Source organism: Pan paniscus, chromosome 16 (assembly GCF_029289425.2).
Source record: "Pan paniscus chromosome 16, NHGRI_mPanPan1-v2.0_pri, whole genome shotgun sequence".
Taxonomy (NCBI): domain Eukaryota; kingdom Metazoa; phylum Chordata; class Mammalia; order Primates; family Hominidae; genus Pan; species Pan paniscus.
In genome coordinates this window covers 23843097-23864599 of record NC_073265.2, presented here as the reverse complement: position 1 = coordinate 23864599, position 21503 = coordinate 23843097, and the positions used below count along the sequence as shown (strand labels likewise).

The following is a 21503-nucleotide window of genomic DNA, read 5'->3' as shown; positions in this document are numbered from 1 at the left end:
GAACAGGTCCTAGTGATGGGGCTTTTGGTTCTCTAGCTATTGCAAGCCAGTTTGAGCTCATCCTTAGGAGGGGGAAATTCTGGATCAGTGATGCTACAGACAGTCACCTGTAGGAGACTCAGAAGGATTCACATCTTCCTGGAGCTGGAATCAGGAACAATTCAGACCTCTACTTTCACCTATTGACTCCCTGCGATGTGCCAGGCACTGTGTTAGGGTGAGTACATATGGATGAATGAAAGAACTTGGCTGCCTGCCAGAGGAACTGCAGGTCTATCTGTTTCCCTTTGCAAGACTGCCTGCCTCACAGCCTTGTAAAGGGAAACAGACCTGCAGTTCCCAAACTGTATCTTTTAATTTTTGGAGAAAAACACAGGAATACTTGACATCTGTCAGACGAAGTGTGAACAACTAACTCAAAGCAGTTCACAGCTTCAACATTAGATCACACTACATCCCTTTTGATAATGCCATATGTTTGCAAAGCTAAGTTTTCAGCAGTTGCTTTGCTAAAAAGCAGGTACTGTGCAAAACTTAACATGGAACAGGAAATGAAGGTGGTGCTGTCCAATTTCATTCCAAGTTCAAGAAGCCCTTGCATGCCCAATGGGTGCACCCATCCCATTAGTCGGTAATTGTGGTTATTTAAGAATGAAATAAAACATATTATTTTTCCTTTAATGTGTGCATATTATTCTTTTCAAACAACTACTAACTTATTAGGACAGAGATAGTTATGAAATTGTTTGGACCTAAGTAACTAAGAAATGGAAGTGGTAAGTATTTCTTTTTGCCTGTGTGTACTGTGAAAAAATGACTAAAACACGAAGGACACTGTGAACTGAAAACACTTGGGCACTTCTGCGATGAACACTTAACACTACTTACCAACTTTGTGACCTTGGAAAAGTTAACTCTTCAAGCTCAACCTCTGGTTCCACAACTGTAAAACAGGGATAGCAAGACTTAGGAATTATTGTGAAGGTTAAATGAGATAGTGTAAGTGAAGAATTAGCACAGAGCTTGGCACATGGTAAGAAATCATTAAACACTGGCTAGTACAAATCCACAGAACCCTGGCTATCATAAGAGAATTAGTATTTAACCCTAATTACCCTAACAACCTCAGCTTCACATTCATTTTTAAGCCTACAGCTTGTCATATCAAATGCTGTTGCCATGGTGCCTGCTGTAATATTTGGGACCAACCAAATTATTCTGAAATCAGGAAATTAACAATCCCCCTGAAGCTTGTTGAGGTACTATTCGAATGACTTCACTGTCAGTCTTTTGTTAGGGTTTTCCACCTTATATTAGTTCAGAGATTGCTTATTCTGTTTGGTTAAAAAAAAGTCAGGGGGAAGGCGGTGGTAAATTTAGTGACACTTTAGGAGGAAGTAAATTTAGGACAAATTGCATCAAAATTATTTTCTGGAGTCTGAGAATATTTCTATGTTTAATATTTATAGAAACATATTTCTATGTTTCCAAAAGCTCTCGTGACTTGACTATAGTATGATTTTATTGTGACTTGAGTTTTTTTAAAGCTAATTTTGGATCGAAGATCATCTTCCCTCTGAAAGATCAGTTTATAGTAGGATTCATGACTCCTCACTTAAAAAACAAAAAACTTTTATTTTGGCTACTACTCTAATTCCAAACCATTCATGAAGATGGTTGTTTTTGTTTTCATCATTAGACAGAGCCTTCCTGGCCTTTCAGCAAAGCTGGTAACTCTTCTGCCATTTCCAGATGAGTACTAAGAAGTTACTAGGCTTGTTAATTTTAGGAAAGACAGAACAGAGTTAAATAAAGGAGGAGAGAAAGCCAACACTCCCTTTGTCTAGATTAGTTGCTCTCACATGGGAAGGGAAAAGGATTCTGCACAGCAGGGGACATTTGGTAATCCTGAGAGATATTTTTGGTCTTTGCAACATGGGGACACAACATAAGGGTGAGGAGCTGCTACTGGCATCTGGGGAGTAGAAGCCACGGTAAGCCATCTTACCATGCACAGGGAACTCCTTACCCTCCTTACCCTCCTTACCCTCACGCACAACAAAGAATTATCTGGCCCAAAATGTCAAGGATAATGAGGTTGAGAAAACCAGACTAGTCTAGATGTTATTTCTTTTCTTCATTAAGTCACACTTAAAAAAATTCTTTCTTGTATCTCCTCTTCTTACCTAAGGGGTTCTTTTGAATGTTAGCTTCTGAGATTAGAAGTAATCAGTAGCTGCAGAAAAATATCAGGTTTTCTCCAAATCAGTGGTTCTCAACATTTCCGCACATTAGAATCATATGGGAGAACATTCAAACTATGTCCATGTCCGGACTGTACCCTGAGACCAATTAAATTCAAATCTCAAGGACTGAGACTTGATGACAGTATGTTTCAAAGTTTCCCAAATGGTTCTAATGTGCAGCCAGGGTTGAGGACCATGAATCCAAATACTAGAAAGGTTATTTTCTATACCTTCCATGCACCCACAAAGAGAGAAGTCAGTGGAGGGGAATATAGCAATGTCTCTCTCAATGTAGAAATGCTTTTTTTTTCTCCAGGAGTTATATTGACTATTTGAATCAAGAGTTATTTGAGAGTTTTCTTTCTTTTTTTTTTTTTGAGATGGAGTCTCGCTCTGTTGCCCAGGCTGGAGTGCAGTGGTGCGATCTCGGCTCACTGCAAGCTTCGCCTCCCGGGTTCACGCCATTCTTCTGCCTCAGCCTTCCCAGTAGCTGGGACTACAGGCGACCACCACCATGCCCAGCTAATTTTTTGTATTTTTAGTAGAGACGGGGTTTCACCCTGTTAGCCAGGATGGTGTCGATCTCCTGACCTTATGATCTGCCCGCCTCGGCCTCCCAAAGTGTATTTGAGATTTTTCACACATGTGGCTTGATCACATGTGATATTTCACTTTTTGGGGATGATCAATGCACGGCCAAAATTTTAGGTATCTACAACTTTTCAAGGGTTTCCTTAATCTTTTTTAATGAAATTACAAGGGAAAGAGAATTATATAGCCCTGCTCCAGTATCCCAGAGCTTGACTTTCACCCGTACTTGAATCTGAAGAGGACAGCAATGTTTCTGCTATGGATCTCACGCATCTATTGAACCTGGAAGCTCCTGAGCATCCTGAAAGGCAAAGGAAGGTTTTTCAATTTACTCTCTCTTTGTCCCTTCCACCCCCACTCCCTGTGCCCGTAGCAAATACTAGTCAAGCAGATGGTTTTGGTGTGATGCCCTGGAGGTTAACAGATGTGAATTCTAATGGCATAAGAGGACAAACATTTTCCATTGCTGCATTCAAACCAAGCACATGGTCTGTCCCCCACAAAAACAAATGGTGCTTTAATATGGGTGACTTTTAAAAACTCCACACCAGGGTCAAAAGACTTCTCAGAGTAAGGTGAGAAAAAGTTAATAAGAAATACCTGGACATCACAGGAAATGAACTATTTTTAGTAAGCCAACTACTTCTTATATCCAAAGAGTTGGGTATTAACATGATAAAACTGGGGCTCCAAGAAAATGAAAAGCTCAGCACTCAACCCCAAAGAGTAGGAATAATTTATTGCCACTTGATGTCCAATGCCCTTCTTGAAGTCAAAGTATCCCTATAAACCTCATAAAATTAATCAGAAAAAAGTAAGGAAGAGAAACAAAAATAAGCCAAACTTGCAGCACATTCAGCATTCATCACTAGGTCAGCTTGCTCTCTGACTGCTTCCTCATAGTTGTTTGGTGCCTACTGTTCTAGAGTCAGGTAGACCCTTGATTATAATTCCCCTTAACTGCTCTATAAATAACTAAAACATTATAAAATGTTGTTTCCTACTTAAAATATTCTTTTAGGTCCTGCATACCAGTGAAACTACTAACATCAGCTGGTCTAAAGAACCCCACTGATGTCAGCTGATCTGGAGGACCTCACAAGGAGCTGACTCACCCAACAATGAGGTTTCCACATCCTGATGTTTTCATCCTTCTGACCCTGACCAATCAACAACCTCAATTTTCCAGTCCCTTGCCTTCGATGATCCCTTTAAAAACTCTAGCCCAGAACTCCTCAGGGAAATAGATTTGAGGTCTCCTCCCATCTCCTCATTCAACTGCCCTGCAATCATTAAACTCTTTCTCTGCTACAAACCCTGCTGTCTCAGAATATTAGTCTGTTATTGCACAGCAGGCTAATATAAATAGGAACCTCTTGGTCCTGTAACAGAGCCATAAATGTTTAGGAAAATAGGTCTCAAGAATCCAGGAATTTTATTTTAATAAATGTCTTCAATAATATGCAATCTTTTCATTCTAAGCAGTAGATCTAACACTATTCTGATCATCTGAGTAACTACCTTATAATTAAGTTGCCACTTATTATCAGTACATGAGGTTGTCTGTGTGTCTATATGCAAAACCTGCAAAAGACAAGTGATGTTGCAGACTGTTGCCCTAAGGCTTTGGAAAAAGATGGGAGAATGGAGTCATCACATGGCACAAAGCACAGCAATCCTACAACATTCACTTTATAAATGGGTACACCGCACAGATACCAGTTGTGTACACTCCACCTTGAGACAACAGGTTATTAACAGTGACCAGAGCCACAAATAGACAGTAAAGCATTCTTTTATTCCAAATTTAATTAAAATATTTGATTATTAGGTTATTATCATTTGGTAATTTCTACTTATGAAAACATACATTCTCTGCTTTAGCATTTTTATTTTAAAATATAAAAATAAACTAAATTTAGTATTATACCAGAGGCTGGCCAGGCGTGATGGCTCACGCCTGTAATCCCAACATTTTGGGAGGCTGAGGCAGGCAGATCACTTGAGGTCAGGAGTTCGAGACCAGCCTGGCCAACATGGTGAAACTCCATCTCTACTAAAAATACAAAAATTAGCCGGCCATGGTGGTGGATGTCTGTAATCCTAGCTATTTGGGAGGCTGAGGCAGGAGAATCACTTCAACTCAGGAGGTAGAGGTTGCAGTGAGCCGAGATTGTGCCACTGTGCTCCAGCATGGACAACAGAGTGAGACTCTGTCTCAAAAAAAGAAAAGAATTATACCAGAGCCTACATCTTTCTAGCATTAAACCCCAAATCAGCTGTTTTGCCGAGGCAAATAATAATTTATCATATTTAATAGGTATTTATAAATTTAATTTTAATTAGTTTTATGTTTTGCTTGTACTTATTGTACAAATTTCTTTTGGTTTTACATAAGAGCCATAAGCGTATTCATTTTCATACTTAGATACTATTATAAAATGTTAGTAATTGCTGCAATTCTGTGAGCATTCTTATTTCCTTTATAAAAGATTTACACATTGGTTGATTTTGAGAAACACAGGACTAGAAGATTTTCTTTGAAACCAAGCAGGTTGAATTCACATATTTAGACTCCATCTGTGCTGGGAGTCTGGGTAAGTCAACTTAGACTTACAATTTCCACTCTGCTGAGAGAATCCGAAGACAGATTTTACCCAACTTTCCCTGCCTTGACCAGAAAGCTGTATTTCCTTCCCATTAAACCCTAAATGGGCCTGCTGAATACTTGCTCATGAATAAAGAGAAGAAAGAAAGTAAATACATTTAAAATCTGAAAATAACATTGCAAACAGAAAGAATATAGATTTTAATCTTTATTTTAAACTAATGCCCATAATTATTTTATCTAAAATCTCCTGTAACCTGTTTCAGAAGATTTTCAAGTCTAATTTCAAAACTAATGCCCATAATTCTTTTATCTAAACATCTCCTGTAACCTGTTTGACTTCATGATCTCAGCTCCCTGCAAAGTCCTCCTAACCAAATACTGTGGGGCATTCTCAGTCTCACAGATGCTCGCAAAGATGCTTGCTCTGGTATCACATGTTGTTTGTGCCCCCACTCCCCTCCCTGCAGTAGCTCTGTAGTAACCAGTCCTCCTGTCATGGCTGCCACCGTGCGGGACACTGCTCCCAGCGCTCTGGGCTGTTGAGTTCAGAGCAGTGAAGTAGAAGAGAATGCCCTCCCCCTGTTTTTATGTAACATTCTGTTAGCAGGATACCAAAATACAGTGGCCTTGTGCTTTAGTGTCTTACAGAATTTATTTATAAAGGAAAAGAAAAAATAAACTTAGTTTTTAACCTATAATTCTCTATCCCTAGGATTAAGAAGTAAAATTACTAGGTCAAAGGTAGAAAAATCTCTGTAGTTTCAAGGCTATATGAGAATTTCACTTCCAAAAGATGGAAACAACTTATATCTTATAACACTGTATGAAAACTTGAGTGAAGCAGTTTCTTAAAGACTTGCTGATACTTAACTTTTAAAAAATGATTTTACTGGCTGGGCACGGTGACTCATGCCTGTAATCCCAGAACTTTGGGAGGCTGATTTAGGAGGACTGCTTGAGACCAAGAGTTCAAGACCAGCCTGAGCAACAATAGCGAGACATTGTCTCTACAAAAAATAAAAAAATTAGCCAGGTGTGGTAGTGTGTGTGTGTGTGTGTGTGTGTAGTCCCAGCTGCTCAGGAGGCTGAAGCAGGAGGAATGCTTGAGCCCAGGAATTCCAGGTTGCAGTGAGCTGTGATCACACCATTGCACTCCAGCCTGGGCGACAGAGAAAAACTCTGTCTCCAAAAAAAAAAAAAAAAGAATCAAAGAATCATTACCACTTTATTCTATTTTCATTACCATAATGTATATTTTTATCTATTCACATTTACTAGAAAGTTACTAGTAAGGTCAAAGTCATAGAAAACTGATAGTAATGTAAATGATTCCTGTCATGAAAAGGTAATTTGGGCTAGGCATGGTGGCTCAGGCCTATAATGCCAGCACTTCAGGAAGCCAAGGTGGGTGAACCTCTTGAACCCAGGAGTTCAAGACCAGCCCGGGAAACATGGTGAAATCCCATGTCTACAAAAAAATGCAAAAATTAGCCGGGTGTGGTGGTGTGTGCCTGTAGTTCTAGCTACTTGGGAAGCTGAGGAAGGAGAATCGCTTGAGCCCAGAAGGTTAAGGCCACAATGAGCTGTGATCATGCCACTGCACTCCAGCCTGAGCGACTGGAGTAAGACCCTGCCTCAAAAAAACAAAACCAAACCACAAAGGTAGTTTGCATCTGGCAAAATGCAAGGGACTATTGCCTTGTAGATAATAACCTGTTTTATACCTGCTAAGCAAATTCATTTCAGCATTTCTGATGGACTTACATATTTGACTGCCCTTTGGATTCTCCTTTGAGCCAGCTGTAAAATCTTCATTTCCTCATTAATTAATAAGTAAAATCTTTGACATGTGCTCTTTTTATAGGACAACCATGATTTACCTTTTAAGAAAGATCCTTTGACCAATGTATGTAATCTCAGCACTTTGGGAGGCCAAGGCAGGAGGACTGCTTGAGGCCAGGAGTTCAAGACCAGCCTGGGCAATGTAGTAAGACCCCATCTCTACAAAAAAATAAAAAATTAGTAGGGCATGTTTGCACATGCTTGTAGTCCTAGTTACTCAGGAGGCTGAGGTAGGAGGATCACTTGAGTCCAGCAGGTTGAGGCTACAGTGAGCTATGTGCTATAATAAGGCCATGTCTACGCAGACATGGTGAAAAGGTAGAAATGAAATTCAAAGTTACTTCAAAATATTTTATCTTCCCTAGCACAAACTGAAACTTTTATGATGCTGTGGAGAGTATGAGTTACTACTAAGTCCAGTTGACTAAAATATCTCGAAAACACAGTACATCTTGACACATTAAATAGAACCTCAAACTGCCCGTATGTTCCAAGACTCACTGAAAGTTTGTCAGTTGTTCTCGTGTTTGCTCTACTTGAGGCAGCCCACTCGCTTTCTTTCCTTCCTTCCTCCCATCCTTTCTTCTGTTCTTATTTCCTTCATTTTTCCTCCCTTCCTTTTTTTCAGTTGGCTTTCTAAGCTACTCTAAATTACCAATATAAATCCAGTGCCTTCTTATTTATTTGCAAAGAGCAAATACCATTCGTGTTATTCAGTGGCCACCTTGTGAAAGCTGACTACTTCTACAATGATTGCATTTCTATCTATAATCATTAAGTGGGGCAACAGAACTAAAAAGATATAAACGGCATTTAGCACAGTATATTACTTTGAAAAACAGATGAATTTTTTATGTAAAATGCTACTGAAGCACTCACTTAAACATAACCATTCAATTTCCTACCTCGAGCCCAAAAGCTCTCTTTGCTGGCCTAAGATATTTTTCTTTATCTAGCATGCCTGATGTTGCAGGTCTCTTTCTCACTCTTTATTCTGCAAGACATGCTCAGATTCTCTTTCCATTCAATTTATGACATAATTCATTGAATGCTACAGCCTACTTGAGGATTTTAAAAAAATATTTTCTAGCCCTGCAATAGAAATTCATTTTTCCAATAAGAAATGTGGTGATGACCCTGTCAGCTAAGTCTCCTAATTCATCTGTCTGTGTGAAAAAGCTCTTCCCTCCAGGCCCCTTCAGAATTCATATATAAATTGCTCTCTATGTATTAGCATCTGCAGTGAAACTAGCTTTCACACTTTTTAAAAAATAAAAAATATATATATTTTACAATTCCAGAAGCATAAGATAATAATCAATTCAAAGTATTATTATCCAATTTTTTTCTGGTTCTCAGGGATCTATCCACAGTTATGAGAGGAAAGAATTTCTAAATGACAGTGTACTAACAAAGCATTAAAAATGAGACACATTATTCTAGACTCGCATTGTACTGTTACCAGTAGCATTTTTCTAATCAATATAATAGTTAATCTTAATTCAGGAATATGTCCGAAGTGTTTAAAATGGAAACTTGAATGTTAGTAAATATTTAAAGGATCTAAACATGTTTTTTTTAAAAAAACACAAAAATAGGAACTTATAAGTCATTGTGTGCTAGCATTAGAAATTTTAAAAATTAAGTAAAGTGCCTCCAGTAGCATCTCTGGTGTGGCATAAATAGAAAATGCATTGTAAATATGAAATTATGTGGTCAAATGTGATTAACTTGCAGGGGAGGGGAACAAACAGGGCCAGTTTCCCTTGTAGTCTCATACTTTGTTTGTGTAATCAATTGGCCTGTTTTATCCTGGGAAGGTTTTAAGAAAGGACGTTCTGACTGACTACAAGCTTCATTATATCCTCAAACCCTTAATACAGTTTTCCCAGGATTTATAACCAGAGATGGACATTGACAGCTGCACCTCCCCTAACCTGATTTAGCTAGCCTACTCCATCGTCTACATATACTTTCATTAATTCAACTGTTATTGAGTATCTCCTATGTACCAGGCATTGAGCTAGGTGTCAGGTAATACAGATGGTTGCTAAAGGGAAAGATGAATAAATCAAAGTCCCACATCTCAAAACTTCTAAAATCTAGTAGGAAAGACAAAAATGTGTAAGTATGGTAATAATAAAAAATATAATATCTCATTGAAACAAATAGAATTTTTTTTTTTTTAATGTTGAAGCACTTCAGCAAAGAGTAGCCATTAAGCTGGACCCTGTCAGTTAAATACAACTTTCACAGGCAGGGATGGGGGAAAGGAAATCTAATTCAATCAAATAGTTTGAATTATTACAAAAAGGAATGTACATGTAAATCTTAGGAATCGTGACTAATTCATCATTGCTAGTGCATAAGGAAAAAAGAATCTAGAAGAGTAATTATAAAAAGCAAGTTCCAGACCATGATAGAGGCGTTCATTGCCATGATGTCTAACAGCATTGTCATGGAATTGTGTATGAGCTTTGTATTAGTAAATTCTGAGACTTTCCTGATGATACTGAAAGATACAATTTGGAAAAAAAAATTATTATCACTTCTTCTGATGATTTATAATTCATATTAATTGAAATAATTATGTCTTCACACATTTCTAAAGCTCTTATTTCAGCCCCAGGCCAACTCAGTAGGATAATGGGTATGCAAGGGTTAAAAAACAGAAAAACTGGGTTGTCCTCCCAAAGCATTGCAGGATGAAGGATTATTTGAACTGGCTTATTTTCTCTATAGTCAGGAAACTCTAAACAATTTGCTTGATAATACATTTTTTAATATTACATGTAAAATATTACATTTTAAAAAAATACAACATTAATCATCTGTTAATTACAGGTGATTTTCGATGTTATGTACATAAAAAGAAAGTACTAGCCCTATGCTTCTACCCCCTACTCCAAAGCAGCTGGAAAGTAATATTGTTCAGTGCTGATATGGATGCAGAGAAATGGTTTTCATGGATTGCCAGTGAGGGTGTAAATTACTAGAGCCCTTTGGAAAAATGTCTATTATCATATTGAAATGCCAAGAAATATGAATATAAATTTAAAAATTTGAGCAATCCTTATATGAAATCCCAATATGTTTATAAAGGTAGATGCTGCTATTTATTACTCATTGAATGTGGGACTAAATAAATAAATGTTCCTTAAGATGGAAATGACAATCAATTTGGCAAAAGCATATTATTGAATATTATGAAATTCCCAAAAAATATGAGTTAGATATTTACACACTAGCTCACTGGAATGACTACTACATGTTGATGAGGAAGAAAATAGAGTTTAATGTGTGTAGTATACAGAGTAATTTTATTTTTATAAATACTATCTTTAACTAAAATTTTACTATGAGTATATATGTATATGGGAGCATGGGAAACATGGTTCAGGGCTCTATTTCACGATGTTATTATGAGTGCCCTTGAGATACATTTTTAAAAACCAGGAAAATGAAACATACACTAGTATTTTATTCCTAGCTTAAACTCTCCTCTGTAATAGAAATAGAAAGAACAATTGTCTCACATTCCTCACGGAAGATGTTTACCATTCTCCCTGAGCTTCTGATCCACTCCTGTCTCTTGCATAGCGATGACAGTGCCTCCTAATTCAGAGAAAATATAAAAGCCCCAGCTTAGGGAATTCATCACCTTTCTACCCACCAATGTACAAAGTTGTCCATATTCATTTCCAATCTTTTCATCTATTTCAGGCTGTCTTCTCCCCACTCAAAGCTATTGTCTACTTCTGCGCACCCTGGGTTCTTCTCCCATCCCCTTTCTCCTTGATTTTAACATTTACATCTCTACCCAACTCTTCCCTTCACATTGTAAACATGCATAATCCTTCTCCTCTTAAAAACAAGACTAAGAAACAAAACAAAACACATTACTTCCTTTAACCTTGTGTTCCCCTGTTGGGGTGTTATGAAAATTATTGAATAATCAGTATGGCATGTGTACAAGAGCCTGAGTAAGGGCCTGAAGCACCTATTGAGCTATGAGTGTCCTGTTAGTTACTGGATCCTGGGGATGTCACTGAGTTCTGTGGAGCATCCAGGGCAGCTGGGATGGCAGGGGGCATTGGGAAAACTTGGGACAGTGGCTGTCTACCATGTTTTCTATTGTCATTAATATCCAAACTTTCAGTTTCATCCACAGTTTATCACTGAAATGTTTTTCCTTTGAAGTATCCACTGATCTTCTAATTGCAAAAATGACAGTCAACTCTTAAATATGCCTGATGATTGGGCTCTCTGCTCCATTTGTCACTTTACTGTCGAATGCATTCTATCCCTTTGGAATGTTGTTCTCTCCATTTTCATCTACGACATCTGCTGCTCTGCTTCAGTGATTCGAAGGTCTCATCTTCAGTTTTCTGGATTTCTGATTCTGAAAACACCCCCTGGATGACCCCCACCCAGGTCATTTTTTACCAATCACCATGACATCCAAATTCATGGCTTTATCTCTCATTTCTCTCTTGAGATTCAGACTTTCAATCCTGGGATTCCTCCTCAGCCATATTAGAGCCAGCTTCCACTTTGCAGTGAAGGCAACTGGAGCTCAGAATATGAGTATGACATAATAATTTTCTAACTTCAAAAAAGTTATTACCATGAAATACTATGTAACAGAGTTAGACATGTTGAAAAGTTAAATGACAGCAGAAGTTACACAAAATTTACAAAAACACAACTCCGTGTTTCATAGCTAAGGTACTAGAAATGCAACAGACTAGGGCCTCTTTGTGGTTATTGACATGATATTTTTGTTTTTTCCTTCCTTTTTTGTTAATTTAATGTTTCCCCTGTGGCCTAAAAGACTAATGAAGCTTCTTAAGTTCCTGCAGCAGTCCCAGACTGTAACTTAGGCACAAGAAGCTGGGTCATTAAGCTAAAGGTCTCTGGATGAGCATCATCTCTAACAAGCATAAAGGTGATTTTGACCCATATTGTCATTCAGGGAGTAACTTTCCTCATTCCCAATAATAAAACCATAATTGAGTTTCACAGATGAAAGGCAATCAGATCAAAAAGTTTTTGGTTAATTTTGATTTCCCGTACAATGAGATCTTGACAAGGTCCTTTGAAAACAGAGATCTCTAAAATTTTTTAATAAAAGAAAATTAAAAATAGGTGTTTCTAATAGTAATTTAGATATTCATTTGATTTATCAGAAAGTTACTGGTGAACACAATTTAGAAAATTTTAATTTGTCTTGGGAGTAAAAGAGATATATGTATATTTCTCTTATATATTTAAATATAAATTTGACTCAATATATAAATATAAATATATATATTGAAATGTTAAATTATCATATATCTTACTTTTAATTTCTGATATAAGTACTTTCAAAAACCCCTGATGATTCAAAACCTCCAAATTATTCAATTTGGCAAAAACAATTTAGCAAATAATTTGGCCACTTTATTATAAGAAACCAAAAATTTAACTGCTATATAGAATGGGAACAGATTTCTTATTTGAGCATAATAATGCTTTTAAAGTTTTAAAAAATATATTTTAAAAAACATTTAAATATATTTAAAGTAGTAAATAAAATATTTTGAGTCTGAATAATTTGTCCTAGTCAGGGACTGGGATTAATTAAAACTAAGAATTCTGAAGGAAGTGAGTGTAAATATGATGGTAAATGTGAACAGAAAAGGTATTTTCTTAAACATAAAGTGAACTTCAAAATATATGTCATATGATATTTAAAAGTGCATTAAAATTTGCCTTAAGATTGAATTCACATTTATATTATGAAATAAATTTATGATTAATGAGCACCCATGATTTTATGAATATACTTACGTCAAAAAGAGCTAATCTATAGATCACTCAGTATATATTCATAATTGAAATATTAATAGTAATATGAAGTGCTATATTTTAAGCAGAACAGATATTTTTTACATATATGGCCAGAGGTAAACCAACACTGCCACCAAATCTAAATGTATGCTCCTGTCTCTGAAATACAGCAAGAAAATTTGCTGTACTGCAGATGAAGAAAGGGTTCATAAATTTAATATAAAACATCAGCAAATGAAAACTGAAAAGTTTAAATGAAAAGGAATGGAGGTCAAAACTATTAAAAAGTAGTGACTTTCTGAAAAATAATTATTTTAATGTCGATATTTATGATATCAACCTCCTTTATAATATCACTATTCAATAGTTTCTAATTACAACATTTAGAGTATTTATTGTCAAAATTTTTCTGAGTACATAGTGACATACAATATTTAAATTTATTCTTAGTGCTCAGTGTTTTCTTCTGTGATCATTCCCCCACACTATCACTTTAAATGCATTTATTTTTATCTTTAAATAAACTACAAAGCAGAGTAACCATGGCAGGTCAAGACATTAGTAAATGGTGTGCTTAAAGAACTGTAAAGTTCTAGTTCTAAAAGATTTATAATGACTCAGTTTTCCTCGTCATAATGGATTTAGCTAATTTTCTTTTTTTTTTTATTATTATACTTTAACTTCTAGGGTACATGTGCAGAATGTGCAGTTTTGTTACATAGGTATACACGTACCATGGTGGTTTGCTGTACCCATCAACCTGTCAACTACATTAGGTATTTCTCCTAATGCTGTCCCTCCCCCCACCCCCATTCCCCACCCACCAACAGGCCCGGGTGTGTGATGTTCCCCTCCCTGTGTCCATGTGTTCTCATTGTTCAACTCCCACTTATGTGTGAGAACATGTGGTGTTTGTTTTTCTGTTCTTGTGTTAGTTTGCTGAGAATGATGGTTTCCCACTTCATCCATGTCCCTGCAAAGGACATGAACTCATCCTTTTTATGGCTGCACAGTATTCCATGGCATATATGTGCCACATTGTCTTTATCCAGTCTATCATTGATGGGCATTTGGATTGGTTCCAGTTTTTGCTATTGTGAATAGTGCTGCAATAAACATATGTGTGCATGTATCTTTATAGTAGCATGATTTATAACCCTTTAGGTATATACCCAGTAATGAGATCGCTGGGTCAAATGGTATTTCCGGTTCTAGATCCTTGAGGAATTGCCACACTGTCTTCCACAACGGTTGAACTAATTAACACTCCCACCAACAGTGTAAAAGCATTCCTATTTCTCCACATCCTCTCCAGCATCTGTTGTTTCCTGACTTTTTAATGATTGCCATTCTAACTGGCATAAGATGGTATCTGATTGTGGTTTTGGTTTGCATTTCTCTAATGACCAGTGATGATGAGCTTTTTTTCATATGTTCGTTGGCCGCATAAAGGTTTTCTTTTGAGAAATGCCTGTTCATATCCTTCACCCACTTTTTGATGGGGTTGTTTTCTTGTAAATTTGTTTAAGTTCTTTGTAGGTTCTGGATATCAGCCCTTTGTCAGATGAGTAGATTGCAAAAATTTTCTCCCATTCTGGAGGTTGCCTGTTCACTCTGATGATAGTTTCCTTTGCTGTGCAGAAGCTCTTTAGTTTAGTTAGATCCCATTTGTCAATTTTGGCTTTTGTTGCCATTACTTTTGGTGGTTTAGTCATGAAGTCTTTGCCCGTGCCTATGTCCTCAATGGTATTGCCTAGGTTTTCTTCTAAGATTTTTATGGTTTTAGGTCTTAGGTTTAAGTCTTTAATTCATCTTGAGTTTATTTTTGTATAAGGTGTAAGGAGGGGGTCCAGCTTCAGTTTTTTGCATATGGCTAGCCAGTTTTCCTAACACCATTTATTAAATAGAGAATCCTTTCCCCATTTCTTGTTTTTGTCAGTTTTGTCAAAGATCAGATGGTTGTAGATGTGTGGTGTTATGTCTGAGGCCTCTGTTCTGTTCCATTGGTCTATATGTCTGTTTTGGTACCAGCACCATGCTGTTTTGGTTACTGTAGCCTTGTAGTATAGTTTGAAGTCAGGTAGTGTGATGCCTCCAGCTTTGTTCTTTTTGATTAGGATTGTCTTGGCTATGCAGGCTCTTTTTTGGTTCCATATTAAATTTAAAGTAGTTTTTTCCAATTCTGCGAAGAAAGTCAATGGTAGCTCGATGGGGATAGCATTGAATCTATAAATTACTTTGGGCAATATGGCCATTTTCACAATATTGATTCTTCCTATCCATGAGCATGGAATGTATTTCCTTATGTATGTCCTCTCTTATTTCCTTGAGCAGTGGTTTGTAGTTCTCCTTGAAGAGGCCCTTCACATCCCTTATAAGTTGTATTCCTAGGTATTTTATTCTCTTTTTAGCAATTGTGAATGGGAGTTCACTGATGATTTGGCTCTCTGTTTGTTATTGGTGTATAGGAATGCTTGTGAATTTTGCACATTGATTTTGAATCATGAGACTGCTGAAGTTGCTTATCAGCTTAAGGAGATTTTGGGCTGAGATGATGGGATTTTCTAAATATATACTCATGTCATCTGCAAACAGGGACAATTTGACTTCCTCTTTTCCTAATTGAGTACCCCTTATTTCTTTCTCTTGCCTGATTGCCCTGGCCAGAACTTCCAACACTATGTTGAATAGGAGTGGTGAGAAGGGCTTGTGCCAGTTTTCAAAGGGAATGCTTCCAGTTTTTGCCCATTCAGTGTGATATTGGCTGTGGGTTTGTCATAAATAGCTCTTATTTTGAGATACATTCCATTGATACCTAGTTTATTAAGAGTTTTTAGCATCAAGGGGTGTTGAATTTTGTAGAAGGCCTTTTCTGCATCTATTGAGATAATCATGTGGTTTTTGTTATTGGTTCTGTTTAAGTGATGGATTCCATATATTGATTTGCGTGTGTTGAACCAGCCCTGCATCCCAGGGATGAAGCCGACTTGATCGTGGTAGATAAGCTTTTTGATATGCTGCTGGATTCGGTTTGCCAGTATTTTATTGAAGATTTTTGCACTGATGTTCATCAGGGATATTGGACCAAGCGGACCTAATAGACATCTACAGAACTCTCCACTCCAAATCAACAGAATATAAATTCTTCTCAGCACCTCATCGTACTTACTATAAAATTGGCCACATCATTGGAAGTAAAACACTCCTCAGCAAATGCAAAAGAACGGAAATCATAACAACAGTCTCTCAGACCACAGTGCAATCAAATTAGAATTCAGGATTAAGAAACTCACTCAAAACTGCACAACTACATGGAAGCTGAACAACCTGCTAATTTTCTTTACTTAATATATTTTTAGTTTTCTAAGAAGGCAAGCTGGATTTTTTTTCAAACTTTTAGGATTAGTAATATATTAGTCATCATTCTCCAGAACCAACACTATATAATTAGCAATGGAAAAAGTTAGGTGTGCATTTTTACCTATGTATTTCAATATAATTTCAAATTTATAGAAAATTTTCAAAAATTGTACAGACTCTAGACACTAATATAACTTTTGCCAAGTGTGATGATTAATACTGAGTGTCAACTTGATTGGATTGAGGGATACAAAATATTAATTCTGGGTGTGTCTGTGTGAGTGTTGCCAAAAGAGATTAACATTTGAGTCAGTGGGCTGGGGAAGGCAGATCCACCCTTAATCTAGTGGGCACAATCTAATCAGCTTCCAGGGAATATAAAGCAGACAGAAAAACGTGAAAATGAGAGATGGTCCTAGCCTCCCAGCCTGCATCTTTCTCCCATTCTGGATGCTTCCTGCCCTGGAACAGCAGACTCCAAGTTTTGGGATTCACTCAGACTGGCTCTCCTTGCTCCTCAGCTTGCAGACAGCCTATTATGGGGCCTTGTGATTGTGTAAATTATATATATATATATATGGGAGTTTATTTTATATATATATATATCTCCTATTACTTATGTCCCTCTAAGAGAACCCTGACTAATACACCAAGATAAACTAATTATTTACATTTTGCTCTATTTACTCATTCTTTCTCACTCTCCCACATACACTCCAGTGTATATATTGTTCCCTAAGAACAAGGAAATTTTCATATTCAATCACACAATAATTATCAAAATCAATAAATTTAATATTAACATAAATCATTCTCATTATGTCCTCAATAGTTTTTCCCAGTATAGGATCCAATCTTGGATCCGGTCCATGATCCTGCATTTAGTTGCCTTGCTATCACATTGCTTTAGTCTCTAATATGAAGTAAGTCTTTTTTCTGCTCTTATTTGTCATTCTTCCCCTTAAAATTTTCAAAGAGAAAAGCCTACTTCTTTTTGGAATCTCCTTCATATTGAGTTTCCCATTGGAAACGATGATGATAATGATGCCCCTTACCAAAATATTACCCATTAGTGGTAGCACATATTGATCATTCTTGGCTGAGGCAATTATTATTATTATACCTACAAGTTAGTGACTTTCTAACCTCTTCTTTTTTTCTACATATTTTGTTGATATTCTATTGCAAGGAAGAACTTCCTTTCTCTCTCATTTATTCATTTCCTTATATCAGTTTGGGTTCATAGATTCCTACTTTATTAAACACATTATGATCTTTTACTGTAGTTACTCATTTCTGATACTCAAATTGTGCCGGGTGTGTACATTTGGAGCCTCTTCAGTTTGGCCCTTGGGTGCTTTCCACCTGTATCTGACATTCTTTGAGAAACCATTTACTTTCTGGAAAAAAATATTCTAGGTAGATGTTGTAGTTTACCTACCCAGGTCCTGGAACCATCCATTTATCCAAGGAGTCCTCGTTATTTTTATTGGAGAATGATATTTGAAAACCAGGATCTGCGAGATAGTTATGATCATTGCAATCAATATGACATTGCTGCTAGGTACTGTTAAAAAGTAGAACACGGAAGTATTTGTGTGTGTGTATCTGTGTGTCTCTATCTATCTTCCCACCTACCTACCTACCTATCTATATTGGAAGAACATTAATATTATAGCTCCAATTCCAGTCCAATAAAACAAAGTTAAAATTTGTCTTTCTCTTTTCCATATTAGTACACATTCTCTAACAGTTAGGAATAGCCTCTCCTATCATCCTCAATATATTCATTCATTTGATTGCAACTAAAGTGCCAGAAAATAGTTTCAGGATTGCTATCCCACACCACTACAAAATTAAAAAAAATCTATTAACTGTTCATTACTTGTTAATATGTCATTATTTGTATATTATATGTCACTAACAGTCACCCCTCATACACAGTTATTGTGTATGTATGAGGGGTGAGTGTGAGTAGTGATATACAGTGAAATGCACAAACCTTAAATGCACCATTCAATGAGTTTTTGAAAATGCACACTCCAATAATCTATAAAGATAAGAAACATTAAGGTAATCTGAGAAAGTTATCTTTCCACTCTACACAAAGCACCAATGTTCTGATTTGTGCACCATTCGATTTCAATATTAAGTACTTCATGTAAATGGAATCGTATGTTGGCTTATTTCACTCAGCATAATGCTTTTGCTATTCAGCCATGTTGTTGCATGTATCACTAGTTTGTTTCTTTCTATTATATTCAGAACTCATTGTGTAAATACACCAGTTTGGTTACCTTTTCTGCTGTTGATGGATATTTCCATTTTACCATGTTGGGCTATTTTGAATAATGATGCTGTGAGTACGTATAAACAAGTCTTTATATGGATATATTTTAATTTATCTCGGGTAAATATCTAGTGATATATTGCCAAGTTAATGAGTAAGAGTTGTGTATAACTATAATAAAGAGTCAAAAACACATTCCAAAGTGATTATATCATTCTAAACTTCAATCAATATAGGAGTTATTCTATATGCTTAGTAAGAATCAGTTTAAGTCTTTAATTTCAGCTGATTTAATTTATGTGGTATGATATCTCATTGCAGTCTTGATTTACATTTCTATGATAACTAATAACTGAGCTATGGTCTTGATTTACATTTCCATGATGACTAATAACTGAGCAGTCTGTATATGCTAACTGCCATTTCATATTTCATATATCTTCCTTTATGATCTAAGTGTCTATTCATGTCCTTTGTTCTTCTATTTGTTTGTCTTTTAATAATTAAACTGTAGGAGTTCTTTATATATTCTAGACCAGCCTTTGCCCAATATAGATTTTATGCATATTTATTCTAATTTGTGCCTGTGCGCATATTATAAGTGTCTTTTCATGAGAATACTTTTCATTTGGATGCAGTTTACATAGCATTTTTAATGTTTTGGTTATTCTTTACTGTGCTGTAAGTCGAGAAGATATATTTTTGTATTCTTTTAAAAGCTTTACAGGTTTTATACTTTTTAAAATAATTTCTATCAATACATAATAGTTGTATATATTTATGGGATACACCTGATATGTTGATATAAACACACAATGTGTAATGATCACATCAGGGTAATTGGGATATCTACCACCACAAGCATTTATCATTTATTTGGTTAGAAACATTCCAATTCCACTATTTTAGTTATTTTGAAATATAGAATTATTGTTACTTATAGTCACCCTATTATGCCACCAAACACTAGATCTTACTTTGTCTATCTAACTACATGTTTCTATCCATTCAACAACTGCTCTTTATTTCCCCCTCCCCACTCCCCTTTCCTGCCTCTGGTAACCATCTTTCCACTCTTAGATTTTGTATTTATGTTTAAGTCTATGATTCATCATGAATTGATTTGTATGTATGGTGTGACATGCACACACATACACACACAAAGACACATTCAATTGAACAGTGTTTTTAAATCATTTATTAACAATGCTTTCCTTTACCAACTGAATTGCTTTGGCAACTTTGCTAAAAGTTCATTGAACTTACTTTTTTGCTTTAGTGATCTATCTGTCTATTCTCGTGTCAGTTCCATACACTACTGAATACTCTGGCTTTAATTTAAACTTTGATGTCAAATAGTGTAAATGCTCCAATTATAGGCATCATTTTCAAGATTGTTTTGCTTATTCTGTCTTCTATATGTCCATATAGATATTTTAAATACTTTGTCATTTAATATAAAACAGCCTCTTGAGACTTTGGTATTTCACTGAAAACATACATTAATTTAGGGGAGAATTCACCTCTTAACAATACATAATGTTCCCCAACTTATGATATCTCAACTTATGATTTTATGATGGTATAAAAGCAATATGCATTCAATAGAAACTGTATTTCAAATTTCCACTTTGCACTCTTGATAGATGATATTTAGATAGATAGAGACAGATACTGATATTCCACCTCTGTTCTTCCAATGTAAACATATTTACCTTTAAGTGCTTGAACATATTTAATATGACTGCTTGAAAGTCTTTATCTGCTAAATGCAACATGTAGACATCTCAAGTTTATGATTTATTTAATATTAACTGCCTTTTAATTTTACTTTTGGTCCTGTTTCTCATATTTCCTTGCATGTATATTTTTTATTATTTTCAGCTGAAGTTTGTGGACATGTATTAAACTCTGGATTCTGTTATCTTCCTCCAAAGAATGTTATTTTTAGTTAACTTGTCTGGACTAACTTCACAATCAGTCTCACTTGTGGTAGCCAGCATCTAGACTTACTACTTGGTTCTTTTAGCCTGCCAGTTATGTTGCTTCGGAATGTTTGGAGCCTCCCTCATGTAAGTACTGTTGAGGAGTGAACCAAAGATTTGAGAACAGTTTATACATGCAGAGTTTTAGGGGGACACAAACATTCACAGCATCACTGCTACAAAGTATATTCCTCCCTTGAAGATCCAACACAATTACAATGATAAGAAAAAAGGGAATATTGTTTATACTATATCCCCCACCTTTACTCTCCTCCTGTATGTATCTTTTCATGAAAATCCAATAAGCCCTAGTTCAAGTTCTATCAATTAAAACAAATATTTCACTTTTCTAAACTTTTAACATATTTGTTTGCCATGTTATCCATTTTGGAAGAAGATTGCATACTATTTTATACTTTGTTAAAAATGTTTTATATAGGTATCATTTATTTATCCAGTATATTTTTCATATCCTTAAAGGAAAGCCTTTATCTTATACCGCTTTTGTGCTTTTGGATTATTTGGAAAAAATTAATTCATTGTCAGAGCTATGACTACATTGTAAAGTCCAAGTGTAACTGAATTGGGAGAACACAGAGTGGGATTTCCCACATGTCCTTCTCAAACTACAAGTGAAGAGCAAGCATAAAATATATAGACACCCCCAAATTAGAAGTTATTCATGTTACAGTCAACTATAAGCCATCAATCATCAACTTGAGCTGTTTTAGAGCACTTGAGTCCCT

At 36.0% G+C, this 21503-nt stretch overlaps 1 long non-coding RNA gene across 3 annotated transcripts in view; it reads right to left on the bottom strand.

Moving 5' to 3' along the window:
• The window catches only part of LOC129394008 (uncharacterized), a 97140-nt gene that overhangs the window by 37560 nt on the left and 38077 nt on the right, over positions 1 to 21503 (bottom strand). For 2 of the 3 annotated variants that reach the window (XR_008621187.2, XR_008621186.2), the window contains exon 2: positions 889 to 943. This is a non-coding gene — a long non-coding RNA (uncharacterized LOC129394008). Of the gene's footprint in view, positions 1 to 888; positions 944 to 3063; positions 3744 to 21503 lie in introns of those variants that run through there. The other variant, XR_008621188.2, reaches the window with a different exon arrangement.